Genomic DNA, 24,432 nt, shown 5'->3' with positions numbered 1-24,432 from the left:
TCATTAACTACAAACTACACAATATATATATTTTTTGTTGTAATTACACTATATTTATTTTATCCACTTCAATATCACATTATCATTCTTCCAATGCTAAAATCATCAAGTTGTAGCTGTGTCCTCCCACAGCTTTTAATCGTTATCACTAACATTGTGATGTGCTTCCACTACGTAGTATATTGTTTTTTAAGCTAAATTAAGAAATGGATCCTAAATAGACTTGAGCAGAATGAATCACGCTGCCTTTGTTCATCATCCAGTTTGTTTCTCTGTGTCAGCCAGAACAGGACAGTCTTCAATTCTGCAGCTAGCATGCAAGGCCAAGCATACTGGCTCCACGCAAAGTTATGCCTTTGTATGAGGTCTAGTCACTTCTAGGGTCTCCTAAGGCCCCTTTCACACATCAGTTTTTTGCCACCAGGATCTGTTTTTTTCTCATCAACTTGTATTAGCGACGGATTGCGATGGATGGTCTCACGTTTCATCTGTCGAAAATTGTTTGTCCGGAGGACAGAGGCAAAGGACAAAGTAACATTTTTTGTCTACGTCAAAAAATCGGAAAGCAACGGATCCGTGGCCGTCCGTTGTTTGGTAGAATAGAAGCCTATAAGCGCAGGTCCGTCGTAATCCGTCAAATGATGGAATCCGGCGACGGATTCCTTTTTTTTTATTGAGCATGCTAAATTTATTATTTAGCCCCCAGCTAGTCGGATCCGTCTAAAAATGGATCCATTGCATCAGTTTATCCACAATCTGCGACGGATCTGTCGAGAAAACGGATTGTGACTGACGGCAAAAAACTGATGTGTGAAAGGGGCCTAAACAGTGTGACAGATGACCAAGATGCATGTCCTCCACGGTAATAAAGACTGCTCTAGTATTACAACCATAGAAAATCGGATTCCTGAAATATAACTATACTACTTCTCTTAAATCCATACCTGATCAAGGCTTAAAAAAATACTTGGAAAAAAGTGTTTAAATACTGACTTGTGAATGTGGCATAAGGTGTTAAAGACTAATGAATATAAATATGAGGTCTTTAAAAGTTACTAATGAAGATCTGAAAAGTGAGGTAGTTTTATGGACAGATGAGTCTAGCGATAGTCATACATTTTAAGCAGCTGTCAGTTGAATGCTTGTTTGGCTCTCAGCTATGATACTCTTCACAATTCCCCAGATCACATTAAAGGGAACCTGTCAACACGAAATTACAGTCCAATCTGCATGAAGCATATTATAGGGCAGGAAGAGCTGAGTGGATTATTGTATAGTATTGTGAGAATATAATCAGTATAACCTGTGTTTTCATCATTTAAACCTTCTTGGGATTTTCGGTTGAGCTGGTGGTACTATCAGTGACTAACAGCTTTAATTGTATGACTGTGCAGCAGACATCTGTCTGTCACTGATAGGACAACTCAGACCAAATATCCTTGAAAGAGCAGTTGTTTAAATGATTAAGATAAAGGCTATAATGAATCGCTATTCCCAAAGTTACATATCAATCTGATCCACTTCCCTTGTTCTCTAGCATGATTCCTTTAGATTGGACAGCAGTTTCATGGTGACAGGTTCCCTTTACGGATCAGCTAGGCTAAGAATGAATGTGCTCCTAATTGCCCCACAGTACTCATAGTGTCTTAGCACTGCAGTCAAGCATGGGCCATACTCAACACAGGGTTTGGCCCAGTATTTACAATTTCTAATCAAGAGGTGGGGGATGAATGTGGGACAGGTATAGGCCTGTTGCTCTGAGAACCCTGCCACTCCAGCAAGATGCAACTTATATAACCTAATAGTTACCAGAGCTCACAGCCACCGAGTCTCCATTAAAGGATGCCTTAAAAGAGTCTTTAAGAGAATCTTTAAGTTTCTTGGAGTTCCCAGCTATTGAGATACCTGGAGGCTTTGAAATCTGGTAAGCTCAAAACGTCAAGATGTCCCAACAGCTGGCAACTGAAGGAATGTTAAAGGATTCCTTAAAATTACTGGGTTGAAAGCTGTCACAAGACCTCATGGCTATAAGTTTTGGTAACATTAAAGGGAACCTGTCAGGTGCAATATGCACCCAGAACCATGAGCAGTTCTGGGTGTATATTCCTAATCCCTGCCTAGCAGTTCCTGTATACAGTACACTAGCATAAATAAAGAGATCTTTAGAAAAAATATTTCTAAAGATCTTTTATCATGTGCTAATGAGGCCAGGAACTTGTCCAAAGGGTGTTAGTTCCTTTGGTTAGCCATCTCACATAGCATGTTAGCATGCCCATGTGGGCATACCAACATGTTAATGAATGTGCAGCTTCACCACACATACCTTAGTCTTGATGGCGGCTGGCGGAGGATGGATGCGCACTAAGTATGATACGAAGGGACTTGTGAAACCGGGAAGCTTACACTTGGCATCATTTTAGTGCTCATGATCGCAAGTCCCGCGAACTCCAGATCATGCGCACTGCACATCCATCCTCTGTCAGCTGCCATGAAGAGTGAAGTATGTGCGGCGAAGCTGCACATTCATTAGCCTGTTAGTACACCCACAGGGGTGTGCTGACATGCTATGTGGGCCAGCTAGCTAAGGGAAATCACACCCTTGTGACTAGTCGTGGGCCTCATTAGCATATAATAAACGATCTTTAGAAATACTTTTTCTAAAGATCTATTTATTTATGCTTGTGTATACAGGGACTGCAAGGCATGGATTACTAATATGCACCTAGAACTACTTGTGGTTCTGGGTGCATATAGCACCTGACAGGTTCCCTTTAAAGGTTACTGGAGCTCATGGCCACCAGGCTTCCTGGCAGCTATAGAGCTGGGAAACCTTAAGGGAGACTTAAAGAGAGTGTAACGCCTGCCTGGAACCACAGTTTCAATCAGAATGGCTGTCACAAACAAGCTAGACGCAAGCCGCACATTAAGCAGGATCCCGAGAACCCCGAAACCCTTTAACCCCTATACAGGGAATTGAAATTACTACAGGACCCCGGAGATCGCTACCTGGAAGGCTGAGTCCAGAGGACAGTAGTCATCAGGCAGGGTCCAAACCAGGAAATACGGAAAAGGGACAAAACAAGCAGGAGCGTAGTCAGAAAACCAGAGATGGCAGAGAGGTACAAAAATGGCAGGCAGGAGATTATTCAGAAAGGAGATGGATAAATATACAGAGCAGGATGTAAACCAGAAACTAGCAGGAATACTATATCTGGCAGTGACCAGCAGACAGGAGGGGAATTAGAAGGGTATGGTGTCTTCCATTGGCTGTAGATGAAAGGTGGAAATTTCAGCTGAAAGACATATGCCACCACACTCAGTCAGTGGTACTGCAGGTCCCAGGGAAACTTAGTCTAGTGGATGAGCGAAGCCTGCACCCACCAGAACCACTGGCACCAATTCCTCCCCTATCACCAATACTGTCCACAGCGGGGATACGGTGGCGCCTGGTGACCAAAGCAGAAGTCGCAGGAGTGGACTCTGGTGGGGATATGACAGAGAGCCTTTTACCCCTTCCCCCCGATTTTCCGTTTTTCTTTTTTGCTACCTTTTCAAGAGCCATAACTTTTTATTTTTCCATCAATCTTGCCATATGAGGGCTTGTTTTTGCAAGACGAGTTGTACTTTTAAATGAAACCATATGGTTTACCATATAGGGTAATGGAAAACTGCAAAAAAATTCCAAGTGCGGAAAAATTGCAAAAGAAGTGCTATTGCATGTGTACCGCCCCGTGTCAGCAGCTGAGCCACTTGGATCCGGAACTGCGGTGGCTCGAGGGGTCTCTGGACCCAGAAGGGGGTCGCGAGGACACTCAAAGGGAAGAGGGGGGATATGTACAGGGGATTAGGAAGTTAGTGACGCCACCCTCGGTGTGTGGTAAGATGGAGTACCACCACTGCTGTTGGGGAGCCCGGTGGCGGAGGTATAGCAGCAAGGTGTATAACCCCTCCGTGGGTAGGGGGTTGTACCCCAGGGCCCGGTGGTGGTAGTGAAGGTGTGCCGTTGGAAAAGGAAAGGGTTTCTGCGTACTCACTCAGTCCAAGAATACTGACACCGACACCTTGTAAACCAGAATTCTGAGCACCGCTGCAGCAAGGAGGGAGCACGCTTTGATTCGTGCCCTTGGTGTTGCTTTTTAGCCTGTGGCCTTTTCCGTGGCACCTTCTGCACTGTTGGACCTTATAGTGTGGAACTAATTGGGTCCCGCTCACCCGTGTGGCCAACGGAATGAGCTTGCTCTCAGGGTTCACGCTTGGGATTTGATTGACTATGTTTTGGGAAAAGTCCTATCCCCTCGTTGCACTAGTACCCTGATTTTGGAGCGGGTGAGGGATGAATCTTGAAGACTTCACCCCCATCGGGTAAATTACCAAAACGCCTGAAGCTACTTCCCGGCCTAAGTACCCTGTTGTGCCCTGGCCCCTACCCGGAGATGGCTCAGGGCCACCGGCTGCCCTCCTCGGCAGTCTGTGCCCCTTGACACGATCCCCTGCGACCTGGGTTCCAGCTCCTACCAGGCCCAGACCAAAGTTTGCCACCTAGTAATTCTCAGGAGCCCTACTCCTAACCGGTGACCTCTCCCTCCGAGAGTCACTACTCCCACTCCTATTCCTTCCACCCCTTTTTCACTTCTTCCTGTTGTCGCAGGCGGAGGAGGGGGCGCCGCGCTCTCCCACTGCTCGGGTCCGGCTGCCGCGGCTGCTGCGGCCTGCTGCTGCTCGGTGGCTCGAGCGATAAGCCGGATCCTGGGGACTCGAGCGGCGCTCCTCGCCCGTGAGTGAAAGGGGATTGGGTTTTGGGATAGTTTATTGTCTGTGACGCCACCCACGGTTGTGGTGATTAAGTGGACACCACCGCTGCTCTGTTTGGGGAGCCCGGGAGTGATGGTACGGAGCAGCCAGTTGTTAATTTGCCCCTCCGTGGGTAGGGGTCTTGGTGCTCCCGGGGCCCAGTGATGGGGTTGGTATGGTGGACAGGTGGGTATGGGGCCTGTGGAGGTGCAGGGGCGCAGGGGCAGCGCTGTGCCGCACGGCACGGAGGTACTCACTCGGCCAGTAAACACGACACAGTTCTCGGTAAACAAACGGCTGGTTGGACGGGTCCCTCGGACGGTTACGGTGCTGCGGTTCCCTGCAGTTAGCGGTGACGGTCTCTTCCCTGCACCTATGTAAAGTCTCTTGGTAGCGATGGGTCCCCACCGGTTACCCACTCCTCGGCTTCAATCTGGGCCGAAGGAGCCCTACTTTGCCCGCAGGCGCTGGCCCTGGGAAACTGGTGCCCTGGCGGTGGCGGTGTCTCCCCTTCACGGTCGGACTGTTGCCTTCAATCGGGACTTGGTTGTTAGGAGACAGAGGTCCCCTTCACTGACGGATTTGGCAAATTATGGCGACTCCTAGCCTTGCCGGGATCCGAAAGGCCCCTGCCCTGGTGCTGACTGTTCTTCGTATACTGCTCCAGTACCGCCGGGTCACCACCCGTCCGCGGTCCTTCCAGCAACCTCCAAACAGTCCCCCTGCAGACTATCACCGCCGTCTGCTGACCTTGCTGTCTCTCAGTCCGGGGCACACACCCGGACCAACTTCAGGCTTTACTACTACTTCCTTCTACTTTCACTTCCTAAACTCATCTGCCTGGTTCTTCCCGCCTCCAGGGCTGTGAACTCCTCGGTGGGCGGAGCCAACCGCCTGGCCCACCCCCTGGTGTGGACATCAGCCCCTGGAGGAAGGCAACAAGGATTTTTGGTTAGCTTGGTGTTCCTGCAGGGAATGTGGGGTGCATGTGATGTTGTGACCTGTGACCCCTGGCTTGCCCAGGGCGTCACATTCCCCCTTAGCAAAACGCAGACCGTCCTCGGGCTGCCCGTTCAACACTGGTTTTATTTTCCTTTTGTTTTTCTGTAAAATATAGGGAAAACGGTAACATATATACAAATTATGACATCATCCCACATCGGGAGGTTCAGTTTTTAAACGTTGCAAACATTAAAACGGTTAACGGTTATGGTCTACGCTCTCTCCCACCCAAGTAACCTGGCCCTGATGCTGCCCCTAAAGCCCAGGCAGCACCCCTTGACCCCAGTCCAGCACAAGTTACCCGAGCGGGATCTGTCCTTCCCCTCCAGAGGGTAGCCACCGGTTCTTGTGGTGGCTGGGCCCCAGCCTGCTCTGCTGTGGGCCCTCCCTCCAACCTGCCTCTCCGGAGGCGGTAATTGCGGAAACGGTAACAGTAACCCAACTTATTTACAAGCCACTAAAGTCTGTGGTTGCCCTGCAAGTTCACGGGCTTGCCCATGAGCAGTTCCTCATGCAAAACAACTTGTCAAACAGTCCCCACGGGGACAACGGTGCCGGCAACGGCCGGTTGCAAATCACGGTTAGACAATCAGGTTACTTCTCGGTTTCATCTTCTCTTATCATTTGCAACAACTTTCAAACAACACACTGGTGGTCCCAACGGGGACTGTGCAACGGTGCTCCGCTGCCTTTACTGTGCACTTTCGTCCTCCTCACCCGGCTCTGGGTGGAAGAACACTGGCACCAGCCCCTCCAAGGCATAGCAAGCACGACGAGGAAGGGCCGCCCGATACCCATTATTTCCACTCCGGGGAATATAGGTGGCTTCCGTGCCATGCAGAGCGACGACTCCTTCATCCTCTTCCGACGCGGGCTCGGTGTCAGGCCCGGAATCACTATCGTCGGCCTCTGCACCAGACGGGTGGCCACCAGCTGCCGTAGCCTCTAGGCTTGCTACTCTCTCGGCCACGGTCACGGAGGGGTGTACGCCCGACGGGCCAGGCGCAGTACGGTGCACGGGTAAGGAGGACGGAGGTGGCGTGGGGGCCAGGGGCAGACCGGGTCCCTCAGCCGCAGCGGTCGGTCCCTCGGGGACACAGGGGCGTGGGTTACTCACCAGCTCCTCCATCATGGTCTCCATTCCATATACTCGTGCAACCGCAGCTACATCCTCCACCTCCGCGGTCCACTGTTCCATCAACCTGCAGATCTGGCTCCGGTAGTGTCGGCAGATCCCTGCCGTTCGGGCTCTCAGCCATGCAGCTGTCCCGGGCACCGGCTCAGTAGCCTCCGCGTAGCTGGGTGGAACAGACATTTCTTTGCAAGGCTCGGCAAATCGCAGGGTCCCAGCGTCCTGGCTTGTACAGCCGCGCACTACATGCGACCAGTCGCCATTTCGTCCCCCTTAGCCTCCTTTCAGCCCCTCCTCTATCACAGCGGGGTTTTGGCCTTCGCGCCTCTACTACTCGAGAAGACGCTCGAGCGGGAACTTTTCGCGCCAAAGATGGCGACTTCTGAAATTTTCCGGCCGGATACCTCCGGCGGTCACAAGGCGCACCTCTACTCAACGGCAGAACCTGTAAGATCTTGTTCGTGACGCCAAGTTGTCGCGGGCGGAGGAGGGGACGCCACGCTCTCCCACTGCTCGGGTCCGGCTGCCGCGGCTGCTGCGGCCTGCTGCTGCTCGGTGGCTCGAGCGATAAGCCGGATCCTGGGGACTCGAGCGGCGCTCCTCGCCCGTGAGTGAAAGGGGATTGGGTTTTGGGATAGTTTATTGTCTGTGACGCCACCCACGGTTGTGGTGATTAAGTGGACACCACCGCTGCTCTGTTTGGGGAGCCCGGGAGTGATGGTACGGAGCAGCCAGTTGTTAATTTGCCCCTCCGTGGGTAGGGGTCTTGGTGCTCCCGAGGCCCAGTGATGGGGTTGGTATGGTGGACAGGCGGGTATGGGGCCTGTGGAGGTGCAGGGGCGCAGGGGCAGTGCTGTGCCGCACGGCACGGAGGTACTCACTCAGCCAGTAAACACGACACAGTTCTCGGTAAACAAACGGCTGGTTGGACAGGTCCCTCGGACGGTTACGGTGCTGCGGTTCCCTGCAGTTAGCGATGATGGTCTCTTCCCTGCACCTATGTAAAGTCTCTTGGTAGCGATGGGTCCCCACCGGTTACCCACTCCTCGGCTTCAATCTGGGCCAAAGGAGCCCTACTTTGCCCGCAGGCGCTGGCCCTGGGAAACTGGTGCCCTGGCGGTGGCGGTGTCTCCCCTTCACGGTCGGACTGTTGCCTTCAATCGGGACTTGGTTTTTAGGAGACAGAGGTCCCCTTCACTGACGGATTTGGCAAATTATGGCGACTCCTAGCCTTGCCGGGATCCGAAAGGCCCCTGCCCTGGTGCTGACTGTTCTTCGTATACTGCTCCAGTACCGCCGGGTCACCACCCGTCCGCGGTCCTTCCAGCAACCTCCAAACAGTCCCCCTGCAGACTATCACCGCCGTCTGCTGACCTTGCTGTCTCTCAGTCCGGGGCACACACCCGGACCAACTTCAGGTTTTACTACTGTCACTTTTTACTCTTTCTCTCCAGCTCCTCTACCACCTCACTTCCTTATACTTTCACTTCCTAAACTCATCTGCCTGGTTCTTCCCGCCTCCAGGGCTGTGAACTCCTCGGTGGGCGGAGCCAACCGCCTGGCCCACCCCCTGGTGTGGACATCAGCCCCTGGAGGAAGGCAACAAGGATTTTGGGTTAGCTTGGTGTTCCTGCAGGGAATGTGGGGTGCATGTGATGTTGTGACCTGTGACCCCTGGCTTGCCTAGGGCGTCACACTGTCACTTTTCACTTTCCCCTACCAACCCCCCAAATGGGTGGCCCTATTCCCTTCAGACCCCCCCAATGGTGTGTCTGGTGGGTGTGGCGCAAAATGTTCCTAGGGTTTTGACTGGCTCTGATCTTAGCAACACCAAAGAACAGGGATCCGTAACCAAGGAGGATGCGGATACTGTGCAGAAGGGCAGGTTGCACAATACCCTGTGACGACCTGATATGCCAGGGCATCACACATGATTATTTTTGGGATATTTTATTCACTGTGTTTACTATATGGCAAAACCGATGTATCAGTATGATTCCTCATGTCGGTATGAGTTCATAGATGACAAATATCTATAGGTTTACTTTTATCTAAGGGGTTAAAAAAAATTAGAAGTATGTAAATAAAGTGGTGCACTTTTTGCGCCATTTTCTGAAACCCATAGCATTTTTATTTTTCAATATCTATGGCTCAAAGATGGCAAATTTTTTGCATCTCAAGCTGACGTCATTAATGGTACTAGCTTTACGCAGATGCTACGTTTTGATCGCCTGTTATTGCATTTGTGGTGACTGAAAAACTTAATTTTGGCTTTTGGAATTTTTTTGCCGCCGTTTACCGATCAGATTAATTGATTTTATATTTTGATAGATCGGGCGTTTTGAAAGCGGCAATACCAAATATGTTTATTTTTTTTAATTTATTTACCCTTTAGTTTTCAATGGGGCAAATAAGAGGGTGATTTGAGCTTTTAGGTTTTTTATTTTTTTTATTTTTTAAAACTTTTGTTTTCACTTTTTTTTAGTCCCTAGGGGACTATAAGGATGATCAGTCTGATCGCTCATTTATTTTTGTTGCTCCCAGCTACACAGCTGTGATCACCAGAAACACTCACCTCTTGTCACTGGCAGCACCCGGCCGGGTGAAACAGGAGGTGAGTCATGTGAGCTACAGGAGTCATCACATGACCTTGTGCTACCATGACAACCATCGGCTCAGAGTGATAACATTAAGTCACAGCGCAGCCGATGGTGCCGAGTAAGTGAAGATTTACCGCGGCAGGGATTTAAATCCATGTCACATTTTGACTTCACGATGACACATTTTGACTTTGCAGTTTAAGGGGTTAACAGGCATGAAAGGATAGCGGATCCACTTGAGCCTGCAAGACACATATGTCAGCTGTTCAAATCAGCTGACAAGTGCGCAAATCGCCGGTGATTACACTATGACCGTTTAGGATGTACCAGTAAAGCCCGTGATCATTAAGGGGTTAAGATGCATTTTAAGTTTATTGGAGTTCCCAGCTGTTAAGACACCTGGAGGCTTTAAACTCTGGTACAAGTTCAGAGCCTCCAGATGTCCCATCAGCTGGGAACTGAAGGAACGTTAAAGGCTCTATGAAAGACTCCCATAAAGTTACCAGGTTGAAAGCTGCTGAGAGACATGATGGCTGTGAGCTCTGGTAAGTAAGCTCTTATCAGCTCTGAGGCCCTGAAGCCTTAAAATAGCCTTTAAGATAGCTTTAAAGAGCACCTTTAATGTTCTTTGAGTTCCCAGCTGCTGGAACATCTGCAGGGAGACATTTCTGCATCAAATATGCATGTCTTGGCAGAAAAGCACAAAAAACTGAGGGGTTTTTGCCAGATGATGCAGACTTGTTACTAAAAATTATACTGCAAATTAATGCACCAAATCTGCATCTTGTGGCAAAAAATGCCATTTAGTAGTGATTTGGAATTGATGTGTTTTTTTGCCAGTAGATGCAGATTTGGTGCAGAAATTTGATGTGTAAATTTCAACAACTCTGAATCTCTTGGCCAAAAGAATGCATTTTTCTGCAAGGAGATGTCCCGCATTCCGATAGTCCGGGAGCAGCTTCAAAGTGAAAGTGCTGCCATAGTGCAGGTTGCGGCTGTGTCCCTTACTCGGGTAGTGACTTCCACTTGTATGTGCACAAGTTCAGGATATGGTATGTCGTGTTTGCAGTGTGTCATTTACTGTGGGGCCATGAGTGTACTCCACAGGAGACTGCAGCTGACCATGCCCATGATCAGGGTTCTGGGCACTGCGGTCTGTTGGTCTATACTTGCTGCAGAGAACAGTCTCGTCTGTGCAGCATAAATCGACATGCTAAGGCTCTGAGAGCCACGTTGAATGTTAGTTTATGCTGCGGTGAAAGAAAGCACAGTCTGCATGGGATTTCACTCAGGTATTTTGATGTCACAGGTGGAGGACTCCAGCTGTTGCCGTGATTAATCTGAGTGACGTCACTGTTGATCGTGCGGTTCACTTTAGTTGTGGGCTGAACCTTACAGCGGGCCTTTGTACTCTATGGCTGCTTGCTGTAATTTTTCAGATGTAGCAGATTGGTTGTGGTAAATCCCAATGGCTAGAAGTATCTTGGGTATGACCAGCTTGGTTAGTGGGCATGACCGGCTTTGTTGGTGGGTGTGGTGATGTTTCCCTCCTGTCCTCTATCCTGCACCCCCCATCTGGGGTCTTACCCCCAGAACCCGTCTTCTATTATAATCAACTCCATGCCCATGTGGACTTACAAAAATAATGTTGCTTCCTAGTATCAGCTATGTTGGTGGAGGCCCTGCCCCTTCTGGTCACATGGGCAAGACGGTAGCAAAGGTTCTTCTAGCCACTGAAATTTAGACGTTACCATAACAGATGTAGTTGTAGTGGACCCGGAAGCAACAGCATCAAGGGGGACAGAATCACCGGAGACAGGTGAGTAACCAGCAGTTTGTGTGCAGTGACGTCAGGAGGTCATCTAATGAACTTGAATGATCTCCTGACGACACCCCCATGATATCAGTGCTACTGGGTGTCACGGGGGCATCGTCAGAGGGTCATCTGTGTTAAAGTTATAAAGGATTTGGTTTGGTTCAATAAAGGTTCGCGAGCGCACCCCTTGCTCGGCTCAGCGAGCCGAGCTGGGGTGGGTTCTCCCATCTCTAACTGTGACTACAGGTGTGGTCGTAACCATGGATACCTAAAGTCCTGCAATTGTATTAACATTAGGTAAGCGACATAGTGAATGAAAAGAGCTATACAACATTTCTAATTAAAGGTATTTGGTAATAAAATTATTATTATACCTTCTTCATATTAGGATAGGATCTTGGAGATGGGAATACGTTTTTAATAAATGGGTGAAAGAGGTTGTGTGTATTTGAATTCAAATAAATATTTTTTTTAAGTGTTTGTCTTTTATTTCTTTTGACTTTCAGGATTATTTAAGGGCGGCCTCATATACTCCTCTCAATTACTAATCCAGGGCTTGATAGCAGTTAACAAATGTCCATTACTGCACCAGGGCAATTGGGATGAGTCAAGTAAACCTGATATTGTTGCATCTAATGGATGCAACAATTCTGGCCAGCTGTGGGCTAGTACTTTTAGGCTGGTAGGGGCAATATTTTTGGCTCCTCCCGTCCTTATAATACCAACTCGAACCTTTCTGTTTTGCTATGGCTGGATATAAAAATGGAGGGACACTATGTTTTTTTTTTCTACTCTATTTTTATATCCCGCCATAGTAAAGCTCACAGGTGGGGGCTGAAGCCTGCAGCTGTTGTTTTATTGTCTCTGACTAACAAAATAAAGGGAGACCCTATTTCATTTTTTTTATTATTTACTTATTTCTTTTTACCCTACTGATGAGCGTGTATAGCAGTCTGCAACTAATCACAGACATTGGCACAGCGGGTGAGCGAGGCAAGCAGGGAATATTGATGAACCTAAATTGCCCCGAAAAGAGTCTGACTGCAGTGTGATTCTCCTGGAAACACGGTATGTGTAACTATCCTGCTCTTTCTAGCATTTAATTTCTATGTGCAGCTCCCTAGCACTTACTGAAGCCATTTTACAGCCCAAAACCTCTCATTCCTATTGACTTGTATGGGGTTCATTGTTCTGGGTCAAGTTCGACATCAAGTCCACTTGCCAAACTTGATTTTTCATTTAGTTTGAGCTGAGTCGGCGAACCTGAATATCCATGGGTCCGCTCATCACTAATTTTAACATCATTAAGTCTATCTGGGATTACATTAAAAGACAGAAGGATTTATGAAAAACTACATCTACAGATCTGTACTTATTTCCCGAAGCTGTTTGGAACAACCTCCCTGCTGAATTCCTTTAAAAACTGTGTAGTTGTGCTTAGAATTTTGATTTATTCCATTCTTTCTTGAAAGCATAGGGTGGTGATGACATCAGATATTTTGTTGTTTTAAATGTATTTTTGTTCATGTACTTTATGTTTTAATTTTTGATAAAAATATTAACATTTGCCTTTTTATTAAAAAGATACCGGGATATGCCGCATTGCCATTAAACATCTAGAAGTTGATTAATTTCTCTTTTATTAACTCAGGTCTACGCATTTCGGAGGACCCAGCCTCCTTCTTCAGGACGATTATTATAGAAAAAATCAATCTCCAGGTTGAGGGAGGTTGATTTTTTTCTATAATAATTGTCCTGAAGAATGAGGTTGCGTCCTTCGAAACGCATACACCTGAGTTAATAAAAGAGAAAATATTCAACTTCTGGATGTTTGATGTCAGGGCAGCATATCGCGGTTTCCTTCCTTCACATCTGTAACATGTTACTTCGGGGCTGCAGCAGATGCCATTTTATACCTTTATAGGAGTTGGGACTGGTATAACTTCTACAGGTGAGCACCCTACCTGTTTGTCTTGTCATATACCACCAGACCCTATCTGTGCTTCTTTATCCACAGCATACTTCTATATTAAAAAGATACCATCAGCTCAAAATGACAGTTCAAACTTAGAACAGATGCTTGGTGCATCAAGGAGTGGCCAAATATTTAAGTGCAGCTTCCCACCTACTTGTACTAAAAAGACAGAGATGTCAAAGAAGAACGTGAGGCTTAGGGCACTTTTTCCACTTGCGTACCGCTTCTGATGCAGAAGCATCGGAAGCAATACGCTAATGACCCTCTGCTGTGGGTGTCAGCCGAGGGTCATGCGACTGTGATGTGATCTTGCGATCACATCACAGGAGCAGAGAAGATCGAGGGAGCACTTTCTCCCCATCTCCTCCGCTGTCTGTCTCTGCGTGCACCGCTGTAACATAACATGCAAGTGCAGTGCAATTTTACACACATGTGAGCATGCTGCGATTCCACCGAGAGCCCGATTTGTGTGGAGAAAAAAGGACAGAGGAAACTGTCTCATTGTTTAACACTTGGTGAGAGTGCAATCCAATTATTTATCGGATTTAACTCGAACCAGGAAATCGCAGATGGAAAAGCGCCCTAAGACTGGGGAAAAATAAGCAGGTAGGAAAGATACACTTAAATAGTAGTCCCGCCATGATACACAGAGCGTGCTGTATTTGGCTTGAACAGTCATTTTGTGCTGACAGAATGCCTTTAAAACATTTATTCTCTGTAGCATCTTTTCTACACTTACTGAAATGTTTGCATAGTGCTCTATATATGGCAAAAAAAAGCTATCAAATATTGAAATTTTCTTTACCTATGTCTACAATTATCCAAAAAGATATATGGTCAGAGCAACAATTGGAGTCCATAATTTTATTATAACTTAAGGCTGCTTTACACGAAAGCACCCGCACCCGTCGTTTGTGCGTCACGGTCAAACTGCTTCCCTGGCGAACAATATCGCTGGTACGTGTCACACATACTTACCTTCCTAACGACGTCGCTGTGGGCAACGAACAACCTCTTTTTTAAGGGGGAGGTTTGTGCGGCGTCACAGCGGCCCGCCAATAGAAGCGGAGGGGTGGAGCTGCATTAACGACACGCTCACCTCGTTGCCGGAGGATGCAGGTACGCTGTTGTTCGTCGTTCCCAGGGTGTCACATGTAGCGATGTGGGCTGCCTCAGGAACGAAGAACGACCTGCGTCCAGCACCAGCAATGATATTTTAAAAATAACGACGTGTCAACGATCAACGATTAGGTGAGTATTTTTGATCGTTAGCGGTCGCTGGTAGGTGTCACACGCAATAACGTCGCTAACGAGGCTGGATATGCATTACGAATTCCGTGACCCCAGTGATATCTCGTTAGTGATGTCGCTGCGTGTAAAGCGGCCTTTAAGGTGGAAGAAAAGCTGAAGAATATAAAAAAAATATTTTTATCACCTGAAGATTGGTCTTTTTTTTGCTCAACCCCTTATCGACCGTGGGCAGTAATTTTACGTCCCTGCAGTCATGTACAACTGTACATTTGTACAACTGACATGTGTGCCTTGCAGGAACGAGTGGAATCGCTATCCAACTGAACCTATTAACCCCTTTAATAGCGCTGTCAAAATGTGACAGCGCCATTTTAATGGTGATTGTGGTAATCACATACTCACCGGCCTCCACCGGAAGTCATGTGACATGATCACGTGGATCTGATGGTTGTCATGGTAGAACAGAGTCATGTGATGACTCCTGTAGCTCACATGACTCAGGTCCTTTAACAAGCAGCCGAGTACTGCAGGTTACAAGAAATGAGCATTTCTCCCAATTTGAGCGGTACTGCTCTGATCGGGAGAAAATAATGAGCAATCAGACAGCTGATCCTTATAGCCCCCTAGGGGGACTAGTAAAATAAAAAAACTGCTATGCACAAACACTGACGTGTTTTGACTATAAAGTCTTATTCATGGTACCATTTTACAGTTAAAATAAATTGGAATGTACTTGGATTTTGGATGCTGGAGATTTGAATTTTTTTCTATTTTACTTCATTGAAGCTTCGACCTGGGTGGCTTTTTTTACTTCATTTCCATGTGGAACAGGTGGAACTAGGACTGGTGAGCGAATTTTCCTATTATTAAAATAGAAAATCAATTGAAAATTAAAGGGTTAAAAAATAAAAAAAATAGACACACATTTGGTATCGTTGTGTCCAGAAATGCCCGATCTATCAAAATATAAATCAATTAATCTGATTGGTAAACGGCGTAGCAGCAAAAAAATTCCAAACATCAACATTACGTTTTTTGGTCGCAGCAAAGTGTGAGCAAAATGCAATAACAGGCGATTAAAACGTAGCATTTGCACAAAAATGGTACCATTAAAAACATCAGCTCATGATGCAAAAAATAAGCAATCACTGAACTATGGATCCTGATAAATGAGAACACTATGGGTCACAGACAAAAAAGGCGCAAAACGTGCGCCACTTTTTTTGGACAAACGTCATATTTTTTTTCAATCCGTTAGATAAAAGTAAACCTATACATGTTTGGTATCTACGAACTTGCACCAACCTGAGGTGTGGGTGTTAAATAGAGATGAGCGAACCGGTCGCGGTTCGGCTCGAGGTGGTTCGCCGAACGGAGGTCCCGTTCGAGTTCGGCTCGTCGAACGTTCGACGAACCGAACTCGAACGTATAGGCTATAATGGGAGGCAATCACAAACACATAAAAATGCATTATAAATGTACACAAACAGTTAATAAACATTGCCATAACACTTACCGGTCCTCGCGATCCCTCCTGCACTCTGTCTCCTGCCGCTATTCCATCCGATGATCGCTGAATCCTCCCGGTGACCTGCACTGCCAGCAGAGAAGCAGGACCTATCGTGACGTCAAAATAGCCATGTGACCAGTCACGTGGCTATTATCTCATTGGCTACAGACTGGTCACATGACTATGACACGTCATGTAGGACCTGCGAGTGCATCTCTCCGGTACACGGTGCACATATGTGTATCGCCGTGTACCGGCGACATGCTCTAGCACATGGTCGACTCCCCGTTCCGTTAGGGACCGGCTGACACAGCCGGTCATTAACGGAGATCACCGTTGCCATAGCAACGCAGTTAGCGGTGACGTCACCGCTAACCGCGGCTCCGAGAGCACCGTTGCTATGGTAACGCGTCTGTCAGCGTTACCGCTAGCAGCCAGCAGTGATCACTCACGGAGTGAAGGCTGCACGCTGCTTCGCGATTGTAGTGAGCATTGTAGTGAGGATGGAGGTTCCCCAGCCCCAAGTGATGAGCTGGTGAATCTCATCCTTCCTCACTACAATCGTCACTACTACTACACTAGAAAGAAAGAAGACAGAAGAGCAGGATCGTGGAGGGCTGACAGGGGGTAATAAAGATGGAGTCTCTAATTTGTCTGTGTATTTATTTCTATTAAAGTATTTTTTCTCTGTGTGGTGTTTTTTTTAACCCTTTATTGGAGATTCTTAATGGCCGGGTCAAACGTGCCTGACATTAAGAATCTCTGGCTTAATACTGGCTGGTAAAACAAAGCCAGTATTAACTCATGATTACCCAACAAGCCACCCGGCTCCAGGGCTGTTGGAAGAGTTGGATACAGCGCCAGATGATGGCGCTTCTATGAGAGCGCCATTTTCTGGGACGGCTGCGGACTGAAATCCGCAGCAGAGGCGCCCACAAACCTCGGGCTAACCTGTGCTGCGGATTCCAATCCCCAGCTGCCTAGTTGTACCCGGCTGGACACAAAAATAGGGCGAAGCCCACGTCATTTGTTTTTTAATTATTTCATGAAATAAGTGAAATAATTAAAAAAAACGGGCTTCCCTATATTTTTGGTTCCCAGCCGGGTACAAATAGGCAACTGGGGGTTGGAGGCAGCCCGTGGCTGCCAGCTGTACCTGGCTAGCATACAAAAATATGGCGAAGCCCACGTCATTTTTTTGGTGGGCAAAAAACTTCTGCATACAGTCCTGGATGGAGTATGCTGAGCCTTGTAGTTCTGCAGCCGCTGTCTGCTCTTCTCCATACAGACAGACAGCAGCTGCAGAACTACAAGGCTCAGCATACTCCATCCAGGACTGTATGCAGAAGTTTTTTGCCCCCTGAAAAAATTATGTGGGCTTCGCCATATTTTTGTATGCTAGCCAGGTACAGCAGGCAGGTACGGCTGCCCCCAACCCCCAGTTGCCTATTTGTACCCGGCTGGGAACCAAAAATAAAGGGAAGCCCTTTTTTTATTATTTCATGAATTTCATGAAATAATTAGAAAACAAATGACGTAGGCTTTGCCCCATTTTTGTGTCCAGCCAGGTACAACTAGGCAGCTGGGGATTGGAATCCGCACCACCGGTTGGCCTGAGCTTTCTGGGCCCCACTGCTGCGAATTGCAGTCTGCAGTAGAGTTGAGCGCGGTTCGTGGTTCGTGGTTCTCCAGTTCTAGGCTCGAGTGATTTTTGGGCTGTTCGAGATCGAACTAGAACTCGAGCTTTTTGCTAAAAGCTCGATAGTTCTAGATACGTTCGAGAACGGTTCTAGCAGCAAAAAGCAGGGCTTTTTACAGCTACAGTGAGCAGGAGCCATCGCTGGCAGCCTGCCACAAGCTGGTAACCAAGATAAACATCGGGTATCCAAGCAAAGCGCTTTGGTTAGTAACCCGATGTTTATCTTAGTTACGTGCAGGAAGCCCACACTTTCCCGCTCAGCTCGCTCCACCCCCTCCTGCCCGCGGCATGTACACATACATACACATACACAAACACACACACACACACACATCCACCCCCCCCCCCCCCCCGCCCGCCCGCCCGCCCGCTCGCTCGCTCGGCTTACCTGCGGTGATGAAGTCCCGCCATCCCGACCTCAGCGCTGTCACTGTCCTCCATGGCCGCCGCTTGTCACATCACCTATCGCTTCCGACCCGAGACTGACACTGGCGGTGACGTCACGGACCTCTCGCGATACTTGATGTGAAGGCGCCGGTCATTGACCTCAGTGACAGGGGCTGTCAGTGTGCTGGAGATCAGCGCAGGTAATGTACCTCACTGACAGCAGCACTTGTCACCCCCCTGCAGTGACCTGGGCTGACCCATTGATGTTAGCTCAGGTCACTGCACTGCTCTCCCAGCCAATGGGGAACATCCTGCTCTTCATTGACTGGGACAGTGTGCATCGTCATGGCAACCCCTTGGATTACACCAGACCTGGATTTGTTTTTCAATCTAATAAATTGGTTAAAGAGGGAATGTTTTGGGGAGTGTTTTTTCAAATAAAAATGTGTTTGTCGTCTATTTTTTTTTTATTACTGACTGGGTTGGTGATGTCGGGTATCTGATAGACGCCTGACCTCACCAACCCCAGGGCTTGATGCCAGGTGACATTACACATCTGGTATTAACCCCAAATATTACCCCGTTTGCCACCACACCAGGGCGCGGGATGAGCTGGGGCGAAGCACCAGGATTGGCGCATCTAATGGATGCGCCACTTCTGGGGCGGCTGCGGCCTGCTATTTTTAGGCTGGGGAGATTCCAATAACCATGGACCTCCCTAGTCTGAGAATATCAGGCCCCAGCTGTCTGCTTTACCTTGGCTGGTGATCCAATTTTGGGGGACCCCTACGTGTTTTTTTTTTTAATTATTTATTTAATTTAAAATAACAGCGTGGGGTGCCCTCAGTTTTGGATTACCAGCCAAGGTGAGGTTGCCAGCTGTGGTCTGCAGGCTGCAGCCGTCTGCTTTACCCTAGCTGGCTACAAAACTAGGGGGAACCCTATGTCATTTTTTTTTCATTTTTTTGGCTAAATACAAAGCTAAGCACCCCTTAGTGCCACATGAAAGGTACCAAAGGGTGTTCCACTTTTTCTCCATTTTTTTCTCCACTTTCTCTCCACTTTTTCTCCACTTTTTCTCCATTTTTTTCTCCACTTATTCTCCACTTTTTCTCCTCTTATTCTCCACTTTTTCTCCACTTTTTCTCCACTTTTTCTCCTCTTATTCTCCACTTTTTCTCCACTTTTTCTCCATTTTTTTCTCCACTTTCTCCACTTTTTCTCCACTTTTTTCTCCACTTTTTCTCCTCTTATGCTCCACTTTTTCTCCACTTTTTCGCCACTTTTTCTCCTCTTAATCTCCACTTTTTCTCCTCTTATGCTCCACTTTTTCTCCACTTTTTCTCCACTTTTTCTCCACGTTTTCTCCACTTTTTTCTCCACTTTTTCTCCTCTTATGCTCCACTTTTTCTCCACTTTTTCTCCACTTTTTCTCCACTTTTTCTCCACGTTTTCTCCACTTTTTTCTCCACTTTTTCTCCTCTTATGCTCCACTTTTTCTCCACTTTTTCTCCACTTTTTCTCCTCTTAATCTCCACTTTTTCTCCACTTTTTCTCCACTTTTTCTCCACTTTTTCTCCACTTTTTCTCCTCTTATGCTCCACTTTTTCTCCACTTTTTCTCCTCTTAATCTCCACTTTTTCTCCTCTTATGCTCCACTTTTTCTCCACTTTTTCTCCACTTTTTCTCCTCTTATGCTCCACTTTTTCTCCACTTTTTCTCCACTTTTTCTCCTCTTATGCTCCACTTTTTCTCCACTTTTTCTCCACTTTTTTCTCCACTTTTTCTCCTCTTATGCTCCACTTTTTCTCCACTTTTTCTCCACTTTTTCTCCACTTATGCTCCACTTTTTCTCCACTTTTTCTCCACTTTTTCTCCACTTATGCTCCACTTTTTCTCCACTTTTTCTCCACTTTTTCTCCTCTTATGCTCCACTTTTTCTCCACTTTTTCTCCACTTTTTCTCCTCTTATGCTCCACTTTTTCTCCACTTTTTCTCCACTTTTTTCTCCACTTTTTCTCCTCTTATGCTCCACTTTTTCTCCACTTTTTCTCCACTTTTTCTCCTCTTATGCTCCACTTTTTCTCCACTTTTTCTCCACTTTTTCTCCACTTATGCTCCACTTTTTCTCCACTTTTTCTCCTCTTATGCTCCACTTTTTCTCCACTTTTTCTCCACTTTTTCTCCTCTTATGCTCCACTTTTTCTCCACTTTTTCTCCACTTTTTCTCCACTTTTTCTCCACGTTTTCTCCACTTTTTTCTCCACTTTTTCTCCTCTTATGCTCCACTTTTTCTCCACTTTTTCTCCACTTTTTCTCCTCTTAATCTCCACTTTTTCTTCACTTTTTCTCCACTTTTTCTCCACTTTTTCTCCACTTTTTCTCCACTTTTTCTCCTCTTATGCTCCACTTTTTCTCCACTTTTTCTCCACTTTTTCTCCTCTTATGCTCCACTTTTTCTCCACTTTTTCTCCACTTTTTTCTCCACTTTTTCTCCTCTTATGCTCCACTTTTTCTCCACTTTTTCTCCACTTTTTCTCCACTTTTTCTCCTCTTATGCTCCACTTTTTCTCCACTTTTTCTCCATTTTTTTCTCCACTTATTCTCCACTTTTTCTCCTCTTATTCTCCACTTTTTCTCCACTTTTTCTCCACTTTTTCTCCTCTTATTCTCCACTTTTTCTCCACTTTTTCTCCACTTTTTCTCCATTTTTTTCTCCACTTTCTCCACTTTTTCTCCACTTTTTTCTCCACTTTTTCTCCTCTTATGCTCCACTTTTTCTCCACTTTTTCTCCACTTTTTCTCCACTTTTTCTCCTCTTAATCTCCACTTTTTCTCCTCTTATGGTCCACTTTTTTTCCACTTTTTCTCCACTTTTTCTCCACTTTTTCTCCACTTTTTCTCCTCTTATGCTCCACTTTTTCTCCACTTTTTCTCCTCTTAATCTCCACTTTTTCTCCTCTTATGCTCCACTTTTTCTCCACTTTTTCTCCACTTTTTCTCCTCTTATGCTCCACTTTTTCTCCACTTTTTCTCCACTTTTTCTCCTCTTATGCTCCACTTTTTCTCCACTTTTTCTCCACTTTTTTCTCCACTTTTTCTCCTCTTATGCTCCACTTTTTCTCCACTTTTTCTCCACTTTTTCTCCACTTATGCTCCACTTTTTCTCCACTTTTTCTCCACTTTTTTCTCCACTTTTTCTCCTCTTAATCTCCACTTTTTCTCCACTTTTTCTCCACTTTTTCTCCACTTTTTCTCCACTTTTTTCTCCACTTTTTCTCCACTTTTTCTCCTCTTATGTTCCACTTATTCTCCACTTTTTCTCCACTTTTTCTCTACTTTTTCTATGGTCGGTCTACCCATTAGCTCTGCCATGCATAGTGTAGCTCTACACCTACTGCACATGTTACTTTATGATTGACATCTCTTTCGTACCAGAGCTGTCTAAGTCTACTCTGACCCCATATTTGTCATTACTATATTGTCCTTGTACTGTATTATGACATTTGTATCATGTGTTTCATTTCTTGCTGTGTTGCAATTTTTTTGCTGCATCCCAATTGTACCTCTACATTGTTCGAGTTTATGTTATTGTTCTCTCACTCTTATGTGATACTGATTATTGTCATTTTTCATGATTACATGCAGATAAGTCCAATCTGACGAAGGCTCAGGCCGAAACGTCATTTGTAACTTGTTTTGGACAAAAACATATATGCTTATGAAAAAAAAATTTTCTTAATACGGACCAATAAAGAGTGATTTTGCATTACTATCCGTTGTGACTTACTGACTTAGTCTGGGAGATATAGAGTGCCGAGGTTACTCACTAATTTTATCTATTATTACCTCTGAGCACCTATATACCAGTGAGCAGAGCTTCCTCTACAGTAGTTCTCCTGATTAGGCATGCCCTTACCTCATGAGCAGGGCATTGCAGCTTTGGTAGCAACCATTACGACATGGACTCTGCTGCTGTGGACCCGGGGAGAGTGAGTGCAGATTCATTGCACCCACACTCCTCACATGAAGGGTCCGCACTCCTAGAAAATGGGGGATACGTTCCCTGAGTGTCTCCCCCCCATATTCTAGACGGTCCAGAGTCGTCGTGGGACCCCTTTATTTTTTTTCTTACAATAAATTGGTGAAAGAGGAAATGTTTTGGGGACTGTTTTTTCAAATAAATTTCTTTTGTCGATTTTTTGTTTTTGTTAGTACTGACAGTTTATGATGTTGGGTATCTAATAGACGCCATGACATCACAAACTGCTGGGCTTGATCTCAGGTGACTTTACAGCTAGTATCAACCCGATTTATTACCCCGTTTGCCACTGCACCAGGGCACGGGATGAGCTGGGGTGAAGCGCCAGGATTGGCGCATCTAGTGGATGCGCCACGTCTGGGGTGCCTGCGGCCTGCTATTTTTAGGCTGTGAAGGCCCAATAACTATGGACCTTCCCACCCTGAGAATACCAGACCACAGCTGTCCGCTTTACCTTGGCTGGTGATCCAATTTGGGGGGGTCCCCTACTTTTATTGTGTAATTATTAATATTTATAAAATAATTATAAAAAAGAGCCTGAGGGGACCTCCACATTGGATCCCCAACCACGGTAAAGCTGCCAGCTGTGGTTTTCAGGCTACAGCCGTCTGCTTTACCCTAGCTGGCTATCAAAAATGGGGGGACCCAACGTAATTTTTTTTTTTTAACTATTTTTTAAATAGAAAAAATTAATGGGCTTCCCTGTATTTTGATTGCCAACCAAGGTAACGGCAGGCAGATGGGGGTGGCAACCCATAGCTGTCTGCTTTATCTGCGCTGAGAATCAAAAATACCGCGGAGCGCTACGTCATTTTTTTAAAGATTTATTTTTACAGCACTGTGATGTCCAGCAATCAAAATACAGGGAAGCCCATTTTATTTTTAGTTATTTAAATAAATAATTAAAAAAAATATATGTTAGCTCCCACTGCATTTTTTGTATTGCTAGCTAAGGGTAATCCAAGCAGCTACTGGCTGCTAACCCCCACTGCTTGGTGTTACCTTCACTGGCAATGGAAAATCCAGGGAAGCATTTTTTTTTTTTTTTTGCCAAAAAGCTACAAAAAAAGGACGTGAGCTTCGCCATATTTTTGTATGCTAGCCAGGTATAGCAGGCAGGTGCTGGAAGAGTTGGATACAGCGCCAGAAGATGGCGCTTCTATGAAAATGCCATTTTCTGAGGTGGCTGCAGACTGCAATTCGCAGCAGTGGGGCCCAGAAAGCTCAGGCCAACCGGTGGTGCGGATTCCAATCCCAGCTGCCTAGTTGTACCTGGCTGGACACAAAAATGGGGCAAAGCCTACGTCATTTGTTTTCTAATTATTTCATGAAATTCATGAAATAATAAAAAAAGGGCTTCCCTTTATTTTTGGTTCCCAGCCGGGTACAAATAGGCAACTGGGGGTTGGGGGCAGCCGTACCTGCCTGCTGTACCTGGCTAGCATACAAAAATATGGCGAAGCCACATAATTTTTTCAGGGGGCAAAAAACTTCTGCATACAGTCCTGGATGGAGTATGCTGAGCCTTGTAGTTCTGCAGCTGCTGTCTGTCTGTATGGAGAAGAGCAGACAGCAGCTGCAGAACTACAAGGCTCAGCATACTCCATCCAGGACTGTATGCAGAAGTTTTTTGCCCACCAAAAAAATGACGTGGGCTTCGCCATATTTTTGTATGCTAGCCAGGTACAGCTGGCAGCCACGGGCTGCCTCCAACCCCCAGTTGCCTATTTGTACCCGGCTGGGAACCAAAAATATAGGGAAGCCCGTTTTTTTTAATTATTTCACTTATTTCATGAAATAATTAAAAAACAAATGACGTGGGCTTCGCCCTATTTTTGTGTCCAGCCGGGTACAACTAGGCAGCTAGGGATTGGAATCCGCAGCACAGGTTAGCCCGAGGTTTGTGGGCGCCTCTGCTGCGGATTTCAGTCCGCAGCCGTCCCAGAAAATGGCGCTCTCATAGAAGCGCCATCATCTGGCGCTGTATCCAACTCTTCCAACAGCCCTGGAGCCGGGTGGCTTGTTGGGTAATCATGAGTTAATACTGGCTTTGTTTTACCAGCCAGTATTAAGCCAGAGATTCTTAATGTCAGGCACGTTTGACCCGGCCATTAAGAATCTCCAATAAAGGGTTAAAAAAAGACACCACACAGAGAAAAAATACTTTAATAGAAATAAGTACACAGACACATTAGAGACTCCATCTTTTTTACCCCTGTCAGCCCTC

The sequence above is a fragment of the Anomaloglossus baeobatrachus genome, chromosome 1 (genome assembly GCF_048569485.1).
Source record: "Anomaloglossus baeobatrachus isolate aAnoBae1 chromosome 1, aAnoBae1.hap1, whole genome shotgun sequence".
NCBI lineage: Eukaryota > Metazoa > Chordata > Amphibia > Anura > Aromobatidae > Anomaloglossus > Anomaloglossus baeobatrachus.
Note: the sequence above shows the minus strand (reverse complement) of the source record.